We start from the raw sequence: 23524 nt of genomic DNA, 5'->3' as shown, positions 1-23524 counted from the left end.
TTCTATGTATATTGTCCCTCTCACACATTGCTCCCATGTAAATGAGCCAGTGAGTTATCTGAATAAAAAGATTGCCGAAGTTATGTTAATTAACTTTTCGTTACTCATTGATTTTACGTAGCTAAACTAAATGAGTAGTTTGGAGCCCGTCCTGGACATAATCTACACCAGAAAGCCAAGCTTTCTGATGCGGGTGGGTGCGGAATCACGTGGTAGTGCATGTTTTCACGGGCTTTCTTTCTAAGCTGGAAAAAGCACGCTAATTGTGCCTCGCGGAAAACATTTCATTTCAATGCTATTTATAGCTGTCTACAAATTTTTTATGCGCGTCTTGTCAGTTTGGCAGTAATTCATAAGCTGTATAATTAATTGGCGAATTGCATGCAGTCAACAAAAAGAATGCTGGCGGGTTCTCAAGTTAACTATGAACAATATGTATTTATACATACTTGGTTTTGCTGGCGTGAAATGATCCATAGTTCTCTTTTTTTTTTAGGCAGGGTCTCGTGCAACGCGGTGCTCCCCAGACGACTCCACAGAATCGACTACTGCAACGCACGGAAGTGACGTCACTTTAATAAATTAAACTAAAAACAATTGAAATATATCAAATCTTACTAAACAATGCGTTTAACTTGCAAAGATATGAAAGAAAGTTGTCTTATGCGTTCATTAATGTACACATTTTGATTAAAGACATTAACGCAGAATGATTTCAACTGTACGGTCATGCGTTTCTCTATAATAATAGTCAGCGTTCAATATTACAAGGCAGAAAAATATTATGCTATCTATCAGGTGCCTGCAGAGATGGAAAGCAACTTTTTTGAGCGTCTCGTGCGTCACCCGAGAGCCCTAGGAATGTGGTGGGGCCGCAAGCACACGCACGCTTCTCCCCGTTTCCTCTCTGGAGCAGCAGACGACAAGCGCTGCAAGCGTACATGTCCACGTTTACGTCGCCACACGCTGTGTTTACAGCAGTCTCCGAACGCCGCAATATGGATTTATATACAGTGTGACGGATACGGGAAACTGCAGTGTTCGCACTGTCACTCGAATGTTTCCTTAGCGGGTCGGGCCCATACGAGTTCTTTGCTATACTGTCTACCACAAAAGTCGGTCACCACGATTCGTTTTCGAGATCGAAGCAACCAGTGAACCAGTTTTGACACCCCTTTTCCTGCAGCGCCGTGCGTCTTAATGTCATCATAGCTGCGCAAATATTACTGACTCGGATCGCGGAGAAACCGATGCGGCCGCCACCATTGTATCGCAACTTTCACGTATGGTGGCGCCGTCGTGCGGCGGCGGCCGGAACCAATCGAAAGATTATAACTGCCACCCATTCACGTAGCATGTTGGTGTTGTCTACGCTTTTCCTCTACTTTCCATTGATGTTTTAACGCGTTCACAGCTCAAGAGGGATCCTGAAGTACAATTAACGTGCTCAGCATGAGCAAACATAGAAGTAATCGCATTTGCTGTGTGCCGCAATGCAGAAGTTATGCGGTAGGTGATGTGAGCCTTCACTCATTCCCACCGGCTGCGTCCATGAGGAAGAAATTGATTATTAAGCTGCGGATGGGCAAAGCTGTCACAGACGCGATGAATATTTGCAGTGCGTGCTTCATGCAGGAGGTATTTTTTTTAATACGGCAGATGAGTGACGATTCCGAGCAATTGAAATCGCGAATAGACGCACGTTCATAAAAACGCAGGTATAGCATTATGCGCTCGGAAAGAAATAATGCGCAATCTTAACTCAAATGTGTTGTAGGATGATTGACTCTTGCGTTTTTGCCACCCATGCCTTTGCGGCTACGTTGGAACGCAAACATTCTCCGTGAAATCTTGCACCTGCTTCAAAATTTCTTGTTCTCGCTCATGAGTTCATGCTCTGAAACGCCGGCTTGACATTCCACCATTTTCGAACAAGAGATGAGTTTCTCATTTGTGCATGGAAGCAAAGTGACGCAGGCGTAGAGGGACCTGGAGCTCGTGCTTGTCGTCGTCTGCCACTTCGATGCGCGGCTGCAACGTGTGCACAGGCGCGCATGACTGTACTCCTAAGGTAAACAAATACTAGTCCAACAAGCGGTAAACTACTGTGCAGTGTTCGCGTAGCCAACCCTCAGCTGATTTGCGTGTATATCATTTTATAAAGATAACTGAAAGAATGAAGCGAGCATGGCCACAGACAGGTAAATATCGGCTATGTATTGCTCGACCCGTCTATATGCAATACGTGGTAGGACTGACGCAGGCTGTTGAACTACCGCAAGACTTTAGCTTGCACAGCACGCATAAATCGCAATAAGTAAATTACAAGGGTGAACGGTCATCGTATTAGCTCGCAAAAGCGGTCATATATGGGTTTTTGTCTACTTCTCATGTTCAACATCCAGCTTTGTGAACACAGGCAGGGGTAGCTAGACAAGAAATTTTAGCTCACAAAACGCTGCTTTAAGGGTGCTTTTCACGGCGTCGATGTAAAGAACTTGGGTCGTGCACCACCAGGAAGATTTTTCTCGACATGGCGGCTTATTCAAGCGGTCCCAGTAACAACTAGCAGAGAGCACCGCACCGTAAAAAGGTCATGGTACCCGTTCAAAGCGGTCGAATTAATAGAATAGCAACAAGAAAGCACGGTCACTTCTCTTTATAACACCGTCGCGGTAAAACTAAAACCACAGCTCATGTGTTTTGCTTCGAAGCCGCGAAGTTTGCACGCAAAGGCCTTCAACAGTCTCGGAGGTCGACGTGCACGCTTTTATACCGCCGCACACAAGGTGACCAGCGTTTAGGACTTCCTCGCCTTCAAGCAGGCTTCGATTTCTGCGTTCTGCTCGCCCAATGTGAGCCATTACGCTGGATAACGACTGCGGGCGTGTAAACTGAAGAGACATTTGAACATGACGACGCGAAACAACATGTCACTCAGCAAGACGACCGCACTAGAGTGTACTAGAATTGGGGAGTGGGTCCAGCGGAGACCCCGACAAGCGGCGAGAGTGAAGCAAAAAACATTGAAATTTGCGGCGGCGCTGCAGTCGCCTTCTTCTGACGTTCCGGCCAATCCGGTGCCTCGACGGCCCGGCGGAACCACGCCTACCGATGGTGGTGTACTAGAATTGGGGAGTGGGTCCAGCGGAGACCCCGACAAGCGGCGAGAGTGAAGCAAAAAACATTGAAATTTGCGGCGGCGCTGCAGTCGCCTTCTTCTGACGTTCCGGCCAATCCGGTGCCTCGACGGCCCGGCGGAACCACGCCTACCGATGGTGGTTACGGCGGCGTCCAGCTGTCGTCTGCTCGACGCGCCGCCGTCTCCTGAACGTGCCGTCGTGCTTGTGTTTATTTCGTCATTTTCTATCTAATTGATTTTGGTACCAGGTATGTAAAAAAAGAATACAATATAATTACTGCTTTGCCATGAATTGAGGTTCCTCGCTTCCGTCAAACGATGCCGTCTGCACGATATCTACGCGCGCAGACGGCCCTCGCATATGTGTTATGGTTTGTCTCGTAACTCGGCGACTTGGCACAGTGTTTGAAGAATGAGAGGATGAGCACACTTTGGCGAAAGAACTACTGTTGTGTAGTGGGTTGCATAACCGTATACAGTAGATTGAAAGGTCAGGCCAAGCTCTCCCTGTTCGGAGTCCCTAAATATGAAGAATGGCGACGCGTGCAGGAGCTCATTCTTCACCGCACCGACTCAATTCGTGAGCTGCACTTTGATGCAAAGTACATACTGAGGCATTATGTGCATATCATTGAAGGCCAGGAAGTATCTACACAGCGTGGAAAGCCTGCGCTTCGGTCTGTTGCGGTACCCACAATCCTTTGCCGTATTTTCAGGATTATCTCTACGAGCAGCCTACACCCGAGCAGCCCACGCGAAAGAGAACGACCTCATATGCAACAGATGAAGGCTGGTCAACAAAGAGAACGCTCCCGCTCTCAGTTGAACGGTCATTCAGATTGGAGGCATGTGTCAATGGAAACCTGCGCGAGCTCGAAGACATAGACAACCGATAACATGCTTCCTATATAAACAATGTGTTTTGCTTTATTCACCCAGGGGGTCTGGAAAACCAACTACATCTCAGGCGTATATGACGCACAAAAATAGGGAAGAAAAAGGCTATTCCGTAAATATTTTCAAAAGCCACAATTAACCTACAAAAAAAATGTGCTGCACGTAAAGAATAATGTGACCCATATAGGCTCCCTAAATCTCAAATCGCTGCCGTTATTAGGGCATCGGGGAAATTTTGTTAGCATTCAATATATCACCTTGAGAAAGGAAGAAAACAAAGGTTTACCAATTATTATTTAACACCTAATTATGCCACACAGTTCATTCATCATCAGCCTAGTTACGCCCACTGCAGGGCAAAGGCCTCTCCCATACTTCTCCAACTACCCCGGTCATGTACTAATTGTGGCCATGTTGTCCCTGCAAACGTCTTAATGTCATCCGCCCACCTAACTTTCTGCCGCCCCCTACTACGCTTCCCTTCCCTTGGAATCCAGTCCGTAACCCTTAATGACCATCGGTTATCTTCCCTCCTCCTTACATGTCCGGCCCATGCCCATTTCTTTTTCTTGATTTCAACTAAGATGTCATTTACCCGCGTTTGTTCCCTCACCCAATCTGCTCTTTTCTTATCCCTTAACGTTACACCTATCATTCTTCTTTCCATGGCTCGTTGCGTCGTCTTCAATTTCAGCAGAACCCTTTTCGTAAGCCTCCAGGTTTCTGCCCCGTAGGTGAGTACTGGTAAGACACAGCTGTTATACACTTTCCTCTTGAGGGATAGTGGCAACCTGCTGTTCATGATTTGAGAATGCCTGCCAAACGCACCCCAGCCCATTCTTATTCTTCTGGTTATTTCAGTCTCATGATCCGGATCCGTGGTCACTACCTGCCCTAAGTAGATGTATTCCCTTACCACTTCCAGTGCCTCGCTACCTATCGTAAACTGCTGTTCTCTTCCGAGACTGTTAAACATTACTTTAGTTTTCTGTAGGTTAATTTTCAGACCCACCCTTCTGCTTTGCCTCTCCAGGTCAGTGAGCATGCATTGCAATTGGTCTCCTGAGTTGCTAAGCAAGGCAATATCATCAGCGAATCGTAAGTTGCTAAGGTATTCTCCATCAACTTTTATCCCCAATTCTTCCCACTCCAGGTCTCTGAATACCTCCTGTAAACACGCTGTGAATAGCATTGGAGATATCGTATCTCCCTGTCTGACGCCTTTCTTTATTGGGATTTTGTTGCTTTCTTTGTGGAGGATTACGGTGGCTGTGGAACCGCTATAGATAGCTTCCAGTATCTTTACATATGGCTCATCTACACCCTGATTCCGTAGTGCCTCCATGACTGCTGAGGTTTCGACTGAATCAAATGCTTTTTCGTAATCAATGAAGGCTTTATATAAGGGTTGGTTATATTCCGCACATTTCTCTATCACCTGATTGATAGTGTGAATATGGTCTATTGTTGAGTAGCCTTTACGGAATCCTGCCTGGTCCTTTGGTTGACAGAAGTCTAAGGTATTCCTGATTCTATTTGCGATTACCTTAGTAAATACTTTGTAGGCAACGGACAGTAAGCTGATCGGTCTATAATTTTTCAAGTCTTTGGCGTCCCCTTTCTTATGGATTAGGATTATGTTAGCGTTCTTCCAAGATTCCGGTACGTTCGAGGTCATGAGGCATTGTGTATATGGGCGGCCAACCTTTCTAGGACAGTGTTCCCACCATCCTTCAACAAATCTGCTGTTACCTGATCCTCCCCAGCTGTTTTCCCTCTTTGCATAGCTCCCAAGGCGTTCTTTACCTCTTCCGGTGTTACTTGTGGGTTTCAAGTTCCTCTAGACTATTCTCTCTCACCTTATCGTCGTGGGTGTTACCGGTACTGTATAAATCTCTATAAAACTCTTCAGCCACTTGAACTATCTCATCCATATTAGTAACGATATTGCCGGCTTTGTCTCTTAACGCACACATCTGATTCTTGCCTATTCCTAGTTTCTTCTTTACTGCTTTTAGGCTTCCTCCGTTCCTGAGAGCCTGTTCAATTCTATCCATATTATAGTTCCTTATGTCCGCTGTCTTACGCTTGTTGATTAACTTAGAAAGTTCCGCCAGTTCTATTCTAGCTGTAGGGTTAGAGGCTTTCATACATTGGCGTTTCTTGATCAGGTCTTTCGTCTCCTGCGATAGCTTACTGGTTTCCTGTTTAACGGCGTTACCACCGACTTCTATTGCGCACTCCTTAGTGATGCCCATAAGATTGTCGTTCATTGCTTCAACGCTATAGTCCTCTTCCTGGGTTAAAGCCGAATACCTGTTCTGTAGCTTGATCCGGAATTCCTCTAGTTTCCCTCTTACCGCTTACTAATTGATTGGTTTCTTATGTACCAGTTTCTTCCGTTCCCTCCTCAAGTCAAGGCTAATTCGAGTTCTTACCATCCTATGGTCACTGCAGCGCACCTTGCCGAGCACGTCTACATCTTGTATGATGCCAGGGTTCGCGCAGAGTATAAAGTCGATTTCATTTCTAGTCTCACCATTCGGGCTCCTCCAAGTCCACTTTCGGCTAACCCGCTTGCGGAAAAAGGTATTCATTATCCGCATATTATTCTGTTCTGCAAACTCTACTAATAACTCTCCTCTGCTATTCCTAGAGCCTATGCCATATTCCCCCACTGTCTCCGGCCTGCTTCTTGCCTACCCTGGCATTGAAATCGCCCATCAGTATACTGTATTTTGTTTTGACTTTACCCATCGCGGATTCCACGTCTTCATAGAAGCTTTCGACTTCCTGGTCATCATGACTAGATGTAGGGGCGTAGACCTGTACAACCTTCATTTTGTACCTCTTATTAAGTTTCACAACAAGACATGCCACCCTCTCGTTAATGCTATAGAATTCCTGTATGTTACCAGCTATGTTCTTATTAATCAGGAATCCGACTCCTAGTTCTCGTCTCCCTGCTAAGCCCCGGTAGCACAGGACGTGCCCGCTTTTTAGCACTGTATATGCTTCTTTTGGCCTCCTAATTTCACTGAGCCCTATTATATCCCATTTACTGCCCTCTAATTCCTCCAATAGCACTGCTAGACTCGCCTCACTAGATAACGTTCTAGCGTTAAACGTTGCCAGGTTCATATTCCAATGGCGGCCTGTCCGGAACACAGTTCATTAATTCCACGTAACTCATCCCATTACGGCACATGGTCCCCATTTCTTCGGAATATCAGCTATGAATTTCGTTTTCTCATGACACAGTGAAACACGCACATAAGGTAAGGAAAGCAAACTGCAAACGCGATCCATCTGACTGCGTGACTCCAGCTAATCCAGGCACGGTCATCCTCGAACGCAACTACAACGCTGCGCTCAACCGCGGCCGCGCTTTTTTTTTTGTTGTTGTTGTTGTTGTTGGGCACGCTCTCCGACCGGCGCCGCCGCGGCCTCCGCCGCGCGCGGGGGCGTGGCCTCCAGAAGAAGGCGATGGTGGCGCCCTCTGGATTTTCAATAAAAAATGCCTCAGCGCGGAGCCCTCGTTGGACCCACTCTCTGAATCTAGTACACTCTAACCGCACCGACTGCTCTAGTTCTTAATCTCTCGGACAGCCATGTTGGATTTAAGGTGGCGCCCCCTATAGGCCGTGAAAGTTGCGACGTTCCCGGGATTTGCCGCGTCCTCGTGCTTATCGTCGAGTAAATTGAGCGGATCCTTGAAAGAGTAATAGTAAACTGGGCCGGTCCCGAAGATCTTGAATATGTATTCAAGATAATGTATAATGAAAGGTACGGTGACCCAGTCGTGGTTGCTTGTTGAGCTTGGAAGGCTTAAACAGAGGCAAACCCATGCTTTGCCATTGGCCAATTATCAATTGAGGGAACACATTACGAGGTCAGGCAAGGTGGTGGTGGTAACAACTTTATTGAGACTCTGCTCAGTTATGATCTGGCAGGCCCGAGTCCTAGAATGGCCCCTCACGAGGAGCGACCCTTTCGGCCCAGGCAAAGAATGCGCCTGGGGAGCGTGGGAGCTTCGCATTTCGAACCTATTTCCTATAGTGATGCACATTATTAAGATTCTTTTATGTGAAATTGCTGAACGAAAACAAGTAAACTTCAATTATGCTCCACATTATAGCTATTATCATTCTGAGCTTAAAGCCTCCTTAAATTTCTGTAATAAGTCTGCCCCTGGCACTTGATGGAATTATACATACACAAGATATTAAAACACTTGCATCCTGAAACACTAATGATTCTTTAAATTATAAAACAAAATCTGTCATTTCAGGCATCTTCGTTCTGCATAGAAAAGAAAGCCATTGTAATTCCTCTTCTCAAGGAGCAAGATAAGGATCCACCTTTGGCAGCTAGCAACTGGTCTGTGATACTTACTGTAGCTGTCTATGCAAAGTCTTCGAGAAAATGATAAATCGCATCATCTCCTACACTCTCTAGAAAGCTAAATAAGCCGTATCAATGCGGCTTTAGGGAGGGCAAGTTGACGATCAATGACAATCGGTATACACTGAGCCCATGAGGTTCTTTCTAACTACGTATTTGCAGATATAAAAAAATCTAGCTTGTTACACAACATGGCACTATGGAATCTTGTGAGGCTTACCAGAAATAAGCATTTGTGACACGCTGAGCACAACAAAACTATGTGAGCCCATCTCACCCAACTATTGGTTTTTTCGTCACGTACAAGGCAGAAACGCCCAACTCACCATACTACTTGAATTGCATTGCAAGCCTCTCATGATGCCATCTAGTCCATCTGTACAGCACCCAACATCACAATAGTGCAAGTCCCTCTCTATCACTTACGATAAAAGATTCAGTCACTTACTGCAGTGAAGCAGCTCAAACAAGTTACAGTTAAGAATGCTACAAATCTGTCAATAAATTCACAGACTCTACACTTGCTTACATCTCAGTATTGAGGTGCACTGATTACAAGGGCACAGATGGAATTGGTTCAACCATTTGGGCAGACCAATTGGCTCAATCAACTCCCTCATTTGCGACACCTAACTGTATTCCTCCATCTAACCTAACTGTAATCCCCATGCTCTTCACCACGCACTGGAATCTTGCCTCTGGTGGGACACGTATATATGTGCCTTACTTTCCCGATAAGTCTGCTCCTTCCCTGTGACCTTACCCAGACACAGGAAATATCTCTTCAGAGATTTTGTCCTGGAGCAGCCCTTAGACAATCCATCACTTGGGCTTAGGGATCGCCTAAAGCTGACTAAGAAATGTGCCCCAAGTGCTCAACTCCTGTAGCAACGTCAGTGGCATATACAGAGGGGGGGGGGGCACGAAGGACACATTCCCCCTTCCCCAAGATGTCTGTATGTGGCTGGAAAAGCCCCAACACCCCCACCTCCCCTCTACTCCCTCAACCTCTGCATCCCCAGTCAAGTGTGCCACTTAGTAGCCTCATGCTAACATTCACTCAGATTCTGAACACTGTTGCCACACTGTAGTAGATGGCATGTCAAATACTCTGAGCTATTTACACGGCCAACATGCAGACTGCCATTCACAATGCATGTTAAGAGCATTGTTGCCAGATCTTGGACAGATCGATTCTTGGAAATCGTTCAATGACCCATGCTAAGCATTTGCCACCTCAACAGTAACAATGCAAAGAGTGCGACGCCTCATTCCTTAAGCTTCCAGGCATGTGCTAGGTGTGCATATATATATATATATATATGCAATTGCAATACTTTGAACTGAAATAGAAGTATACATGCTCAGAGTTCATCACTGACGCCTCAAAATCACAAGCAAGAGTATTGTTTGCAGCACTGGGACCTTCTTTTAATGCATGTGAGGCTGTTAATCTGCAAACAAGCATCCTTACAAGCAAAGCAATAACAGTTACTTTCACCATAAAATATATTATAGGCACAAGAATTCATAAAGCTGTATTACTACACATTGACTGCTTTAGCACAGTGAAAGTAATGAAAACATATAAAAACCACAGAACGTGGTACTAAGCTAGTTACACAAGTATCTGTGCATGGCCTAATTGCATATGGTGCCTGCTCGCCGTGGCTTAGAATGAAATGAGCTTGCAGCACCGGCAGAGTCCGAGTCCTGAGGGCCCAGGCTTCCCCTGAGAATGCTGGCATTTTAGCGCTCATAGTGTGCATCACCACATCAAAATTTGCAAAAGAGAGGTCCCCCTTCTCTTTTGAAAATTTTGATGTGGGCCCTCCTGTAGAGGCTGCCTAGGATACATCTCTGGCTCACAGATTAGGAAGAAGCATCCATTACTTATAGAGGCCCTGAAAGTGGAGCTCAAGTTTCATTCACGGACCTAAAGCTTTTCTTGCGTAAAATGTTCAGAAGCAATTTGCAAGATACACGGAATATATAAAGGTCAGTAATGAATTACACACAGTGCAGAATAACTGAAAGATGGGCAAGGGGGTGCAGATTTATAGCGATGCCTTGCTTGGCAGCACGATGTAACACAGACAAAAGAAGAGAGGTGAAGAAAGTGCAAAAAAGTGGAGAAAGAAAGTGCATCTTGTGCAAGAGCATGGGATGTGCTAGCGACCCCGCTTGCGCGCGTCGCACGTTCGTTTGCTACCTTCGGCTGAGTTGCGGATGCGGACGGGGAAGCCTACATCTGCCGCCTCTGTACATTTGGGTGATGTCTTTGTAATTTGTCACGGGGTGCGGTAGCTCTGGCTCGTTCTCGGCCCGGATTGACAGTTCTCGGGTATAGTGGTCGGCGACTGCGTTGCCTTCCAGTTGCGAGTGAGCCGGGACCCACACGAGCTCAACGGCTCGTCCCGGTGATTTGCGTTTTGTGAGGATCGCTAGTGTCGCGGGAGAGATGTTACCCTTGCGGTAGCTTGCGTAGGTGGTCTTGGAGTCTGTTGCGGAGATTTGTTAGAACTTTGTTTCGTTTTGTCCATGTTCAAACTCTTCTAGGTAGCGCCCCAACACCTCATCGAAATGCACGCGGCGCGAATTCGAATCCACGGCGAGATTTGAGCGCGGGAAGCCGCTGTGTGCCGGTTAGCCGGGGTAGGCTTGACAGCTCAAAAGTTTCTATTTGTACTTACGAGGCAGCAACATTTGTTTAGTGAGGTCACTTGATGTCCAGCACCCATTCTCTGCATATCATGTTGGTATTTTGTTTCGTCTTAGAACTGTAATTATGTTTCATAAAACTTTACATTGCTAAAATTAGACTTTGGTGCCATTTGATATTTTCATCCACATTCTTGTTTTTGTCATATCCCTTACCATGTAAGCATTTTTCTGGAGCGCTTGCAGTATTTCGTCATGCTCTTGCGTTTACAAGCCAGATGTCTGTCTCTAACAGCCCAAACCACTTGTAGCATGCAAATCTGATGCATCCTCAATAGAACTCCATAGTGAACGTATTGCTAAAACTGTTTTTCAGGGGGTGAAGCACTTATGTAACTGCCGAGTTTTGCAGCAATAAAGAAGCATAATTATTGCATCCGTGTAATCTATATATAACTTTGTATCATCTTTTATCTGACTGTCTGTCAGCATGGTAACATTGCATATTATCTTCTTTCTTAGCATTCATAGTTTTCCAAATAGCTCCTACAATCATTTTGTCCTCACATTTTCTGCAATATCCTTCACCGGAAGGATAACTAGCAGTTCACCTGATTTACCACTTTTGCAGGCAACAAATTAACCATAATAGTTGTGTCATGCCCATTGCTTAAAAGCATTGCTGTGTCGGCTGTGGGTAGGAGTAGCATTCGCCAACTCCTACAGCTATCGTATTGGAATGGCGGACTCACCAATGTGCGCTAAGTGCAAGTGTGAAGAGACCATCAGTGATCTTCTGTGCCACTGTTCTCGCTTTGATAATCAACGTCAGACTCTCCAGTGTGCCTTGAATAGACTGGATGACAGGCCATTTACGGAAGTGAAGATCTTGGGAGCCTGGCCTCACAATTCATTAGCCCAGAAAGCAGTGCAAGCGCTTTTTCACTACCTGATGGCAACAGACTTGAGTGCGCGACTATAGACATCCTACACCTAACTTAGTGCATGTGAAAGTGCGGTATAGACTCACGTTTTCTCGCTCTCTATTTCACTCCCCATTCCCCTCCCCACGTCTAGGGTAGCAAACTGGACTCAGTCTGGTTAACCTCCCTGCCTTTCCTTCTCCTCTCTCTCTCTCTCCTAAGCAATTTTGCATATCTGAAAGTTCCTTGAATTCATGCAAGCAGGTGCTGTGTATAAGATGGCTGAGTGCTCATGCGATTGGTTTTTTAGGCCAATGTGAAAGAAAAACCCCAGTAGCTATGTGTTGCTTTATGATGTTGACCTGCATTTATTATTACGTTGGTGAACTGTGTGTGCACTCTGAAGATATGAAGATTACTGCTGGTGTTTTGTGTAATCTGTGAATAATGAAACAACACATTATATTGTCAAGAACACATTCATTGTATGAGTTTTTGTAATGTGTTGTCATGATTTCCTTTCATTGTCAGTGCTGCTAGGCATCCTCATACCTAATTAAAGAGCTTCTGCAGATATAAAGAGATGATTCAAAATTTCAGACACTTTTAATCACTGCAGCTATAGGTTCTTTTAATGATGAGCTCTTTCTTCACTACAATATAGGAGTTCCTAAATTGGTTATTCGCACCTATAAACCACCCTAGCTGGATGAAAATACTGTTCAGAAATTGCTCGAAGACCTATTATATTTAATCAGGTCAGAATATGAAGATACTCTTTGCAGATAAAAAACAGTAATGGCCCATCTCAATTAATGAAACATTCTGGAAAGCCTTGTGGTCATTCATAGAAACACTTGTTTATAGCTTTGTCAGTGCCGTGATGTTTCAACCTTAGCCTAAAAGATAACGATGCTCATAAAATGTGAAATTTTCACGAAGTATTCTGTGTGTGCATTCTGCAACTTAAAAGGAAGAGGTCCCGACACTGACCAAAATGGTTTAAAATAGTTATTTGCATTTTGGCGCCCCCAAAGGAGCCTTGTTAAATAACTATTTTAATCATTTTGGTCGGTATCTGGACCTCTTCCTTTTAGTATGCATCGTCCCGACCAGATGGGCTTTCGCCACACTCTCGACTTCATCCAGTCTGCAACTGAACAATGAGCTGTAATTTTTCCTAAAATCTGAGGTGGCCAAGGTACACTTGGCATAGTAGCATTGAATAGCCCAGCACTGTCGAATAATTCGTGATGCAATGTTTAAATATTCATGCGGTGTCAGCTTGCAATACAATAGTACATAATCTATTCACGTTTGGTTTTTCAGAATGCTCCCTATCATGCACTGCCATCTCAACAGTACCATGGCTTTTTGTGTGGATTTCTTCCCTTTTGAAGGCCACCACTGCTTGCACAGCATCAGCCTGCCTGCCTTGATTTTGCGGAAGAATACAAAATGCCTATTTTTTGAAATGCATGCATGGCTCCATGCAACACCACCTGCCGTCGAGGTGTTATGGCTTTTTGCAGAGAAAATGTTTGTAATGACGCCTTATGTGTGCCCTGGTGGCTAAATGTTGGCCTCTTTGCCTGTGTAGAAGTTTCACACTTATGGATACTGTTAAGGGTTCTTGTCTTATATTTTCTTTCACATCCTATAGAAATTTTTGTTTCATCATAAAACTAAAAATTATAGTTGAATTGCTGCTTTGTGTGATATGCAATATTCAGCTGAAGGTGGTCAGCAGAGGTCGAACAAGTGGTATATCACGTGGAGAAATTTTTTTGAGAAGGGGACTTCTTCGTTAGGGTAACAACTGTTTTCCTTGGCAGTATTTATATAGTTCACTTTTCTCCACTCCATGGATATCAAGCAAAATGGGTGAGTGCATAGAGAGGGTGAGGCAAGTTTAAATGCTCAACATGGGGGTTTAGTTGGGATAGCGAGGTGTGTAGAAGTAGGGGAGTTTGACAGGTTGCTGACACCGATTTCTATAAGTGATTTTGTGCGAGGCGTCTTCTGAGGCCAGAAATTTTGAAAAAACTCCTTATATTTGTGGAAATTCAGTACGTGCCCCTGGGACTACCATAGGTATGTGTCACTGTGGCCATTGGTTATGGGCTCTTGGGGCCACTGGGTATATGCAGCTTTTCAATGAATTTTTTTGACACAAACTTGTGTATGTACATTGGGTGTGTGCCACTGCATATGTGCCACTCTTTAATCAACCTCTTTGATGCTGACTTAGGTCATGGGTCATCACAAGAAGAACCTACGTAGTGACATCTGTGTATGCATGTAAGTGTGAGCTGGTATTGCCTGCTTGGATTTTCTTTCCCTGACGACGACTAGTCCCTTTGTTGAATTAACTTCAGCCTGAGATATCACCTGTGTAACTGCTCTTATCACATTATGCCCATTTTGCTGTGAACTCGTTATGTTCTCTAGCTGGCAAGTTTGAATTTCAGGTACTGCACAGTGCTAATGAAATTGATTCAGAATGGGTGGTACTACCTCAGCTTCTTTTTCTTTGCAGCTGCGTGTTACATGAGAGAATAAGCTGTACGTAGTTGTTGATTAGAAATGGCATAGGTATTCAAAGGGACTTTCATTATATTCTAGGTCATTGGTGATGTCTGGCCTCCTTTGCATCATTCGTTGTAGCTTGCTCGTTTACATGCAAAAACAAATGTGGCCTGTTCTAATGCATGCAAGGACTGCCCAATAGCTCATGATGTTTTGAGCCACTCAATTTCAGTCTTGGCTGCACTTGTGGATTTTCAACTGTACTGAAGCTTGCAAAATGCTTGAATTTCCTGTCAAACTGGTTTGCTTGTTTCTATCCAATTTAATGAATTATTTCACTTTCATTATGCTAATAGTCATTGATTGTACTGTCATGCTGGCACATTTCATTCTGGAACTGCAATAAATTTTCAGAAATTTTATTGCTTTGTCATGGTTTTTGCACCTCGTTAGACACAATATACTAAACACGCACACAAAAAAACTCCCTTCAACTTTGTAAAATTCCCAAAAGGTGCGTAATAAACTCCCAGGCCTACCTGTAAAAACTCTAATAAAGAGCTAAAATGCACTACCAGAACATCTGTTTAAAGCTCCCTTAATAAAACAGCTCCCTAAAGCTGTAAAAATTCACTCCCAAACATTCCCCTATATATTCCCATAAAAAGCAAAAATTTACCTCTCAAAACTATCCACAAGTGCTCCCTTAAGCAGAGCTCCAAAAATATGGCAACAGTTGCTCCCAGGTTTACACCTAAGCGCTCCAACAAGGAAGCAAAATAATTTCCCAAAGGTCTCCTTCAAAACTCCCTTAAGAAGGCAAACGTTTCCGAAAATATGTACGTAAGAACTCCCATCGCTTCTCTTATAAATTCCAATAAGAAGCAAAATAAAATACCCATGTCAACTTGTAAAAGCTCCCAAAGCTCCTCATAAAAACTTCCATAGTGCTGGTGTTCAAAAGAGGAATAAAAAAACTCCCAACGTTCCCCATAAAGACTCCTGCAACCGCTCAGGGGTTGGTGTTCAAAGGAGAATTAAAAAACTCCCATAATTCTCCATTAAACCACCAAACACAAGGGTGTGAAAAAAAATCCGTTAGAATGGAGGATATTGTCCTCCCTTAAGGGCTTGACTTATGCAACGAGGCCAAAACTCCCTAAAAGGGTCAAACCTGTTTACAGTGTAGTAAACTTCTAGCGGCCCGCCCGAGCAGAATCGGAAGACAGGTTCTCCGCACGTAGGCTTTGCCAGAATACTTGAAAGCAGGATCGATTAGAACATGCGCCACAAGCACTGAATGCAGTTTCGCTGTGCGTGAAGAAAGAATGACAAAACTACCAGTGTAATCGAGGTTAGCACTGATACCGATGTCTCGAACTTCCCTTTGGACACATTCAGCGTCCTCGTTTGGAATTATGCAGCCTTGTTTTTTGATTATGAGTGATAACGCAATCACGAGACGCAACGTAACACTGCAACAACAGCACAGCAATGTGTTCCCTAATCTTCAGGCGTCCTTTCCACGCCCGACAAAACTGCATGGGCACCTGCGGCTCTCACTGCAAGAGCGTTCGCTCACTTATCGCGCGGCTTTGTTGGAACATAGACGATGACAATGACAGTGGTCGTCCACGGCACTCCACGGTGGCCACGTTTGTCCATGTTCATGGAGAAGTGAGGTTCGCACGCGTTCCTGAACGCGAGCCCTGTCAACATTCGTCCTGCTGGAGGCGCAACGAACATGCGAATTCCTGCGACTCGCGCTGGCTGCTCTAAAGCATGCGGATTGCTTCGAAACGCTAGATGTATTTGACGAGAGTTAGAGAGATAAGTTGAAATAGAGTGGAAAGCTGCACCATATGGGTAAGAAGAGGGGAGGAAAGAGAGAAATAGGGAAAAGGTGAAATCTCCGCACGCAGTTGTCTGCAATACGCTACATAACAAAAATTAATAAATAAAGCACTGTAGCCGACCAATGCAGCACATTTTAAAGCAATAAACAAAAAAAGTGTCAGTCACCACCACAACGTCCGCCAGCTATAGCTCTATCATGGTTCAGTGAAAATTAAAAAAAAGTGTCAGTCACCACCACGACGACCGCCAGCTATAGCTCTATCATGGTTCATTGAAACTTTGGTAATAAATTACGGTCATCAGGACTTATCAAGGCACGCATTAAGTGACATGAGTACACCTATATGCCCTGTTCACTATCTGCAATGTTTGAACCTCCTATATACACCTCTATTTGCCAGCCACCATGGATTCTCACAGCATTTCCCTTGCGCTCTTTGAAAAACAAACGCACGGACAAGATGAGACGGACGTCGAGCAATCATACAGTGCTTCTCCTGTCTATCGCGACACACTTCCAAGCTAGCATGACAAGAGTGGCAGTACGTGGCAAGTCTGTTATGGTCAGTCAAATTGACGAGGGGGCAGTTCGCCTTATAACGCACTCGGGCGGATTCACGCTGCCGTGGAGACCAGGCATTTAATTCACATTGTTCCCCTAAAGGCAAGCGCGCGATTCGCAGGAAGCAGCGTTTGGAGACCTGTAGCAAACGTGGTACAATAGAGCAGCATATAAAGAAATATGTTCTTCAAAAATTCACAAGGTGATGAAATGTTTATGAAAGGAAAAATGACCACTCCCAAATTCGAAGTTGCAAAAAGAAAAACTAAACGAGTCCCACAAAAACAAGCTTCGCAGTTGAAAAACACAAAAAGAAAATATGCGGCAGAAGCCATCCTCGATGATTATCTAAGTCAAGGCGGTGCATTTCGCCCTTGTATTTGGCGCAAAGCCCGAACTAACTCAGTTATTCGTGGGGAAGCGCGCGCTGAAAGACCGCCACATGAGCGGGCAGCGCGATTCTGGCGACGTACGATCGCAATCAGAGGTAGTCGCAGACGCTACACGCCACACCAAATTCGTCTTTTTGAAAGTGCGCGTCTGCTCCCCGCAAGTGACGCTCCTCCAATCGGCGCCGCTTGGTCTCGGCGCCATATTCAGCGGCCATTTGCTTGGCGCGCCGCTGTTCTTCGGTTGGATGTCCCTTCTCTTGTTGCTCCCGCTCCACGGCCACGCGTATCTCATCTGCTCGTCGCTCCGCCTGCTGCCTCGCCGCTTCGGTACGCATTGCATAGCTCTATAGCCTCTTCGGGGCTCTTGCACTCTTACGCTCCTCTTCCACTTGAAGTGTTCTGTGATGCGTTCAGAGTTTCGTGATCGCCTGAAGGAGGTCCTCTCACCGCCCGCGTTATCAACGATCCGCGTCGCCGATGTTGGAACACTTGCTGTCCTTGGGATGAGCTCAGTACGCATAAGTGTCGCCAACCCCTCCACGACTGTACTACTTGGTGTGCTCGAACAGTGCTCCCATGAACTCATGCTCGGCATAGACTTTCTGTAAGCCCCTTCCGGCCTGTTTGATTGCGGAAATGAAGTGCTCCAGCTCGACGTGCCTCTTCACTCTGACGCTCCGCCTGCACGTCAACCGCGTTTGTGTTCCGTCGATAACGTTCGACTACCACGTCAAGCCGTTATGTACACCCGTGAGCAAAAGTATACGGACCCGAGGTTGTGCCATAAAGGCGTTTTTTCCCCTCTGCCTGTGAACGCAGGTTGAAATTGAGGACTACAGTCCAAACTTGGCAGTGCGAACTTTTCAGTGTACTCATTAATTCCAGTTTACGTTTGTTTATTACAAAGAAATTCTGTTTCTTCGGCGACCCTGTGGTCCATATACTTTTGCTCACTAGTCTACGCGAACTTGACGTCCCTGCCTTCCATTTCCGATGGTGGTTACTTGTTGACTCCAATATCTGATATTCTACTGGCCCGAAATATTGCCGTTCCCCACACCCTCGTTACCATCACTAATAACATTGTCACTGGCAATCTTCAACTCTAGCTGGTGCACGAAAATTATCCCGGTAGGCATGGCTCTTGCCAACGTCTCTTCTGTCGATGAGCATGCAATTTCTGTGTTCGCTGCTGACGATTCTTCGTCTTCTGCTGCGGCCACCACCTCGTCCAGTTCAGCCGATGTCAGTTTTGACAAAATGATAGCGACTGACCTCGTCCCTACACGCGCTGCCGTTCTCCGGCACCTGTTAATGTCCTATCGCGACATCTTTGGCTTTAATGACCGCCCTTGGACCAGACATCCGTTGTAACTCATCGGATTCATACTGGAGACGACTGCCCCATCCGACGACGTCCTTATCGCGAGTCCCATGCTGAGTGACCAGTGATTTACCGAGAGGTCGACAAGATGCTCACGAAAAACGTCATTGAACCTTCCTGTAGTCACTGGGCATTACGTATCGTCCTAGGAAAGAAGCTGGGTGGCAGCTGGCGCTTCTGCGTGGATTACCGTAACTTGAACAAAGTCACAGGTAAGGACGTCTACCCACTGCCGCGGATTGATGGCGCCCGCGACTGTCTTCACGGGTCTACCTACTTCTCATCCATCGACCTCCGTTCAGAAAACTTGCAGATATCTGTCAACGACCTGGACCGCGAAAAGACCGCATTTGTTACACTCGACAGTCCTTTCTAATTTAAAGTTACGTCTATTGGCTTATGTAATGCCCCCGCCACGTTTGAAAGAATGTTGAACTCTCTGCTTCGTGGCCACAAATAATCGACATGCCTCTGTTATCGATATGATGTAATCGTTTTTCCACCAACATTTGAGTGCCACCTGACTCGCCTATGACCGGGGTAGTTGGAGAAGTATGGGTGAGGCCTTTGCCCTGCAGTGGGCGTAACCAGGCTGATGATGATGATTACTCGCCTATCGCCAGTGCTTGACGTTTTCTGACATACTGGTCGTCAGTTAAACTCTTTGAAGTGCAGCTTCGGCCGTCATGAAATTACTGTTCTAGGGCACCGTGTAATACCTCGTGGTGTCGAACTTGATCCCGGCAAAATTCGTGTCGTGAAACATTTCCCTGTGCCGCGTTCGGCCAAAGACGTCCGGAGCTGTGTGGGCTTGTGTTCGTACTTCCGACGTTTTCTCAAGAATTTCGCCGACATTACCCGTCCGCTAACACAGCTCCCGAAGAAGGAAATCAGATTTCCATGGGACCCTGAACAGCGCCTACAGAAGTTCGAACCGACGCTAGTGGACACGGCATCGGCGCTGTTCTCGCAGAGCGGCAACAAGGCCAAGACGGCGCAATCGCTTACACCAGTCGCCTCCTCTCCCCTTCAGAGTGCAAGTTCTCGATCACTGAACGCGAATGCCTTGCTCTAGTTTGGGCAGTCGCAAAATTTCAACCGTACTTGTTTGGCTGCACATTTTCGGTCATCACGGAGCACAATGCGCTGTGCTGGCTTTCGTCCCTCACAGACCCGGCTGGACGACTTGGTCGCTGGGCGCTCGAACTTCAAGAATACAGCTTTGATGTCCTTTACAAGTCCGGCGCCATGCACCAGAACGCCGATTGCCGATCAACTTATATTAGTCGCCTATCACGGCATCCCGTGGACCCTGCTGACTCCACCGCTCATGATTCCGACACCTACGTCCCCGCCATCTCCGACTTGAGTGATATACGCAATCAACAGCTCAGCGATGCAAACTTGCGGCCCATCATCAGTCGTCTACGCTCTAATCACTCCGACCCGTCCCTTCACCTGTTCGTGCTACGTCACAATAGTTTCTATCATCCCAATACCAACTCCGATGGCCCCCATTTTCTGCTCGTAGAACCTGCGACCCTGCGTTCTACTCTTCTCCACCAGCTCCACGATGTCCCAACAGCCGGCCACCTCGGAGTATCCCGCACATACGAACACGTGCGGCGTCGGTTCTTCTTTCCAGGTCTTTACCGTTCTGTGCGCCGGTACGTTGCTGGTAGTGGCTACTGCCAACACCGCAAGCGTTTGTCCTTGCAGCCTGCCAGCCCACTTCAGCCTATACAGACATTCCAACTAGTCCGTTCTACCACATCGGCCTTGATCTCGTTGGACCATTTCCGACTTCTCTTTCGTGGAACAACTGGATCGCCGTAGCTACTGACTACGGGACACGATGCGCCATCACACGGGCACTGCCGACCAGCTGCGCCACTGGCGTTGCAGATTTTCTATTCATCCTCCACCACTGCGCTCCACGGCAGCTGCTTACAGATCGCGGTTGGTCTTTTCTTTCACGAGTTATCAACGATATTCTTCGCTCGTGTGCCACTCGTCACAAGCTAACCACCACCTACCACCCACAGACTAATTGACTTACACAACGCCTCAACCGCACGCTCATCACGATGCTATCCATGTACGTTTCAGCAGATCACCGTGATTGGGACAAAAGTTTGCCTTATGTGACATTCGCAAGCAATTCGTCCCGCCGAGACACCACGGGATTTTCCACTTTTTATCTCTTGTTTGGCCGCCACCCGACGTTACCCTTTGAGACACTATCTCCCATGAGCTACGCACACTTCTACAGAATGTGCCCGCGACGCTGTTGGTCATGCTCAAGCGGTTCGTTACATCGCACGGGAACGTCTCTCTGCCTCGCAGCTGACTCAAAAGGCCCATTACGATAGCCACCACAGAAACTTTCACTTCAAAGCAGGCTCCTTGGTCCTTCTTTGGACCCCTTGCCGCCACGTCGGCCTATGTTCGAAAGTTCTTTCCCTCTGCTCCGGGCCCTACAAGGCTTTACGCCAGTTGGGTGGTCGCTCGTCATCTTCAGCGCTCCCTACCGACGTCGTGCATGTGTCCCGTCTCAAGCCGTACGCTTCAGCCTACAGCTCTTCCCTTGTCTAAGCGCCGAGACGGCACTACGACTACCGGGGGTCATATGTCACAGGCCATTCCCGCATACTGTTGTTGTTGTTGTTGTAGCCTGCGATGCGTGTGGCTCCTACCCACGATGGGGGATTGAGCCACACTACTGAAGAATGGGCTCAGCAGGACGACGAAGATGACGATCGAAAAATTACTTTTCCGGTTGTTATTATTCTGCCATGTTGGGTGTGGTTTCTCTGTATATATTTCGTAAATATAATTTTGCCTACTCGTTATCTACGTCACAATACTTTCGAGGGCTCGTTGTATCTGCAAGTAGAGGCCTGCGCCCAACACAGCGCAGCTGGCGCAACCGAGCCACGTCTATTTGTGGCGTATGAATCTCTCGGCCCTGGCCACTTGTTGGCTGTAGGCTCGGAACCGGTCCAGACACGCGTTGTGAGGTTCTCCTTCTTTCTGGCGGCGGGCTGCTCCTGAGGCTCGATGAAAAACGCGTAGCTGCGACGTCACGTCAAGAAAAACACCATTGTTTTTCTTGACCTTCATGGCACATACCCACAAAAGGTATGCGGCAAATAATTGCATGCTCGCCACGAACGGAAAAAGATTACGCTAATAAACGATTCGGGCTTTTTCGCGCCGGTTCACGCCAGCATAATAAGGCAAAAATAAAAACGAGAAAACAAGAAAAATATTAATTTGACAGGGCATGAACAGCTTTAGATAATCCCAGACCGCTAATAAAACATTTAGGTTGCAGAACCCAAAAACAAAGGCTCCAAAACACACAACTGTCCTTACAGAAAATTTTCAAACTCTATCTGCTATGCGGAGCTGTTAATACTTTGTCTCAATACACAGCAACATAACTGCACGCTATTATTATTTTTTTTTACTCAGACCTGCCGAAATGTACGCAGGCGGTATGCAGGAGCGTAGGGGAGGTGTCACAAACAGATCTCACAAAACAAGTTTGACAGAAAACTTTCTACATCTAAAAGTATATTTATTAAAGAGAACATCTATCTCCTTATTCACTAAACAGAAGAAAAAGAAGCGTTTTATTCTGTTCATGCTTCTGCTTCTTTATTACGCGCATTTGGCTCAACACAAGACCGATTTCTTTCCACGTGTAAAGAGAGTGTGGATTTGCGTTTGTACGGCTCATACTTCGAGTGGCACTAAGTTCGCGACGGAAAGCCGTTGGCACCAGTCAGTTCCCAAATAATGATAGCCTGACTTTACTTAAAATTCACCAGTGAGCGCAAGGTGACTGCTGACATAGGATCGTTGGTCCCATCGACGTATCTCGTCGCCCTTATAAAAACAGCTTGGCCCGCGTTAGCTGGAACCCACGTATAGTCTTGTATCGGCTTATATACCTATCAATATCCAATGTCGAGCATCTAACTTCCTTTCCCAACTTCGACATTTTCCGTAAAGAACGTACTAACCGGCGCGGAGGTGACGTACGTATTTATCGCTCCGCACCGCATACCCTTTATTACTGTCATAATTACATAACCTCGTCACTTGAAAATTTATTCAGATGTTCCAAAGCATTTTCCCCTCCAAATATATTACTGGAGTCTGCTATACCGGCCATCGGCTTCTTGCTTCTTTTATTCGGGAGCTCCATAACGCTTTAAGCTGCGCTACCTCAGCTTATAACGGTGCCCCCATTCCTCTGCTGTGTGACTTTTATGTCCCGTCGATTACACGGAAGAACCCAGCACTAACAATTTCTAACAAAGAACGTCGCGAGCGAATTCGTTGATACGTGCGCAGCGTTTAACCTATCGCAACTTGTACTCTCCCCGACGCCCGAAAGCAGCCACACTGGTAATATTCTCGATGCAGTATACTTCGCACCCTGATGACGTGACGTCCCTCGTTCGCTTGCCCCCTCTTCACGGTTCCTTCCTATCCACTCTATCGCGCCCCCTTAAAATCAAAACTGCGACAACAAAATACTGTCAAGCTTTATCATAAAGCAGATTACCAAAGCATAAGCAGGGAACTAGCCAAATTCTTCACGTTGTACACTTTTAACTCCTCGGATCACTCTGTCGAATCCAACTGGTCGCCTTTCAAAAAGAAAATTCAGAACCACATGAAAACGTACATATTATCAAAGTAAGTGAACGGTCGTCATTCCAGTGGTTCAAAGAATCCCTGAAGCGTCCTAGCAATAAG

The sequence above is a fragment of the Dermacentor andersoni genome, chromosome 1 (genome assembly GCF_023375885.2).
Source record: "Dermacentor andersoni chromosome 1, qqDerAnde1_hic_scaffold, whole genome shotgun sequence".
Taxonomy (NCBI): domain Eukaryota; kingdom Metazoa; phylum Arthropoda; class Arachnida; order Ixodida; family Ixodidae; genus Dermacentor; species Dermacentor andersoni.
This window is presented reverse-complemented; position numbering follows the sequence as displayed.